Source organism: Aphelocoma coerulescens, chromosome 7 (genome assembly GCF_041296385.1).
Source record: "Aphelocoma coerulescens isolate FSJ_1873_10779 chromosome 7, UR_Acoe_1.0, whole genome shotgun sequence".
Classification (NCBI taxonomy): domain Eukaryota; kingdom Metazoa; phylum Chordata; class Aves; order Passeriformes; family Corvidae; genus Aphelocoma; species Aphelocoma coerulescens.
In genome coordinates this window covers 9,736,330-9,739,400 of record NC_091021.1, presented here as the reverse complement: position 1 = coordinate 9,739,400, position 3,071 = coordinate 9,736,330, and positions in this window count along the sequence as shown.

Below are 3,071 nucleotides of genomic sequence, written 5' to 3'. Positions count from 1 at the left end.
AAGCAACAGACTACTCTTACACTGCACTGAATAATAAAGATATAGATCTACATGACATGTTGCTTCTTTGTTCTCATGTTCTTGTCACTCAGTGGAAAAGTGGAGTGAAAACAAGAGCTGAACCAAAGAGAGAAACAGAAACATAGAATTAATAAAGGAATTACCTAACATTTTGCTTAGGTCTTGTTGGTTTCTTTAACCTACTGGAGGCTTTAGCAGTTTATTTCCTGCAAGGAAAGATTTTTTCATAAAATTTTTAAAGAAATTTTCAAGAACTATTGCAATTTAATGAAATTTTCTTTTCAGAAGACAGAACTAGGGCATGTCTCTTCCCAGTTTTGAATCTGCTCTTTTCAATGACTTTATTAAATTACTTTCCCTATGTCTGTATCAGTTTCTACTTTGTATGGATGCTTTATGGAATGCCACAATAAAACCTCAAAGACTACTGGATGTCCCACTGAAAGGCAAAATAAGGCAAACCACTGACAAAGATAACTCTAATTATCATCCTGTAGTAGTCAGAGCCTATTAGCTGCCCTCCTCCAGAAGCAGACAGCTATTTAACATGGGATTTTCAAGAACATTTCGAATGCTTTATTTTCCACTGATTGAAGCCACCACAGAGGGAGAAAAAAAGGGAGAAGGTAAAGTCTTCTGATAATATTTGAAAAGCAACCTAGTTTTGTTGCTCTTTGAGGTTCTGCATTATCATGGCACAGCAAGAGTAGAACTGATCCATGAACAGGGGCCCAGCCAGGAGCCAAGGCTGCCACCAGTGCTGGCTCTGCTCTCTCCATCTGGGTACAGTCCTGCAGGCTCTGAGCACAGTGAGCAGAGTCCTGCAGGGTCTGAACAGTCTGAACAAAGAACAGAGAGAGGACAGGAAATGGCCACAAGCCCAGGGAGCCATGACACAGGCCCTGGGTGCCCCCAGCCTGGTCAGGGGCAGCAGCAGATACAGCAGGAGAGAGGCTGAAGAGTTTCTACCCTGGCAGTGCCACAGTGGTGCTGAGCTGGAATGGGTCTGTTGGGCCCATGCACACAGCAGGGGAGGCCCAAGGAGGGGCTGCTAGGGCACTCACAGCCAGAAGAGCTGAGGCTGAGAATTTAGAAAACCTGAAATAATGTGTTGCTGCTTCATGCAACCAGAGCTTTGCTCAAATATTTCAGCTGTGATCTTTTCCTCTTAAAAGGAATGCTGTGCTGTGGGAAACTGCAAGGTTTCTCAAGGGCACGAGAAAGCAGCTAGCTTAGCTGGATGAAGAAATTCAGAAGAACTGTAATCTGGACCATTAACTATTTTTAATATTTCAGCAATGTTTTACTGATGCATTTGGGTTTTCCATTATAAGAGTATCCTCCCCTTATCCCCTCTCTAGGATGTGAATCCAGTTTTATTAGAGCATGAAAAATATGTGTTCTTCTTGCAGTGATGTGGGTGAGAGGAATAAAAGATGGCTCTGATGATATATATTTTCAATTGCACTAATAACATCTCATTTTTTTCCCAACTTATCCTGTTGCTGCTGATAGAAGTGTTTCTGTTACTGCTGTGAGGCGTCACTGTGATTATTGCTGTTCCCTTAGTGTCTTTTATGCTCTGGGATCCAATCCAGAAAAGCATTCTGTTAGAGGAGATTTACGTGGCCAGATTGCACAAAGAAAAATGATAACATGAACAGCAGCCCTATTTTTTACAAGGACGTATTTACAAGTCTAAGACATCATGCCAGAAATAGCTTTCCTTCTAACACATAGCTCACTAAATCTAAAACTAGCCCAACCTTTGGATTTTCTTAACTCTGAGTTCAAGAAGTTTCAATGTAGTCATACCTACCAATAAGCTGAAGAGAACAAAACTTTCCCACAAACAAACAAACAAACAAATAAAAAACCCCAACCAAAAAACAGCACCCCCCCTCCCTCCACGTCACATTTCAAAACATTTTGACACATTTAACCTCTCTGTCTCAGCTGACACAAAAGTCAGTAAACTCCTAGACAAGGATGCTTTTGCTGGAGCAATATTATCATGTTTTCTGTGAAGTTACTGATTTAGTTATTATTTTGTGCTTTGTTGCCAGTATTTTGGTAGGAAATGGACATTTTTTAATATAGTTTTTTAAACTTTTAGTAGTTTTGAAATATTTCGAAATGTTCCCTGTCAGCCCTTGTGATTCCAAAGCTGACAGTCTTAAGTGCACATATAGTACACACATGACATATATCTGTCACTTCACACCTGGCTTCCATTTTTGATCTGCATTTTAATTACTCCAGACTGTTTTGGTAAATGAATAAGAGAGATCTCATTCCTTATAAAATGGATAATGTTTCTTCCTTATGCATGCACAGTGCTATTCTTTTTCTAGCTCTTCACAATTTTTAAGATCTTCTCTTACCAAAGGGTTGCTCTAAGATTCCATTTTGTCCTTTGGAAACAATAAACCTCATCAATATTTTTTCATGTTTTAATCTGAGACTAGAATATTATTTTGGCCAGAATTAGACTATGATCTATATTACAACTGTCAGTAAGCCATGATCATCTAAATAAATACACCTGTAAACCATTTGTTTCTTGCAAGTAGTATACCAAGAACTATAAAATATATTCCGAATTCTCATCCTAGTTAAACTGGTGTAAATTAGAATGAACTGAATTGACTGCACCATTCATCATTGTTGCAGGATTAATGTCTTTCACTGTTGTAAAACCAAAGCAAAAACATTAGTCCTTTAGCATTTTATACTTTTGCATAATAGAATAGAAAAGAGAGAGCACAGCCAGTGTAAATTATGTATTCTATACAATAGTGCTTAATCAATATACCAGTCATACTTTAACATGCTGTTTTCCCAGGATATTCTAAACTAACACTGTCAAAATCTGGCTACAAAACAGCAGCACCAGCAGTTGGGGTAAAAGAAGCAACAGCTTGCTCATCTAGTGGAGCCCCAGCAAATGTAACTGAAGCTGAGGAGCTCAGGAGAGCGAGACCTATGTTAAAGCACACAGCCATCTGTGGGACTGCCCTCTTCTTTGTGTTCTGCCCCAAGGATTTCTA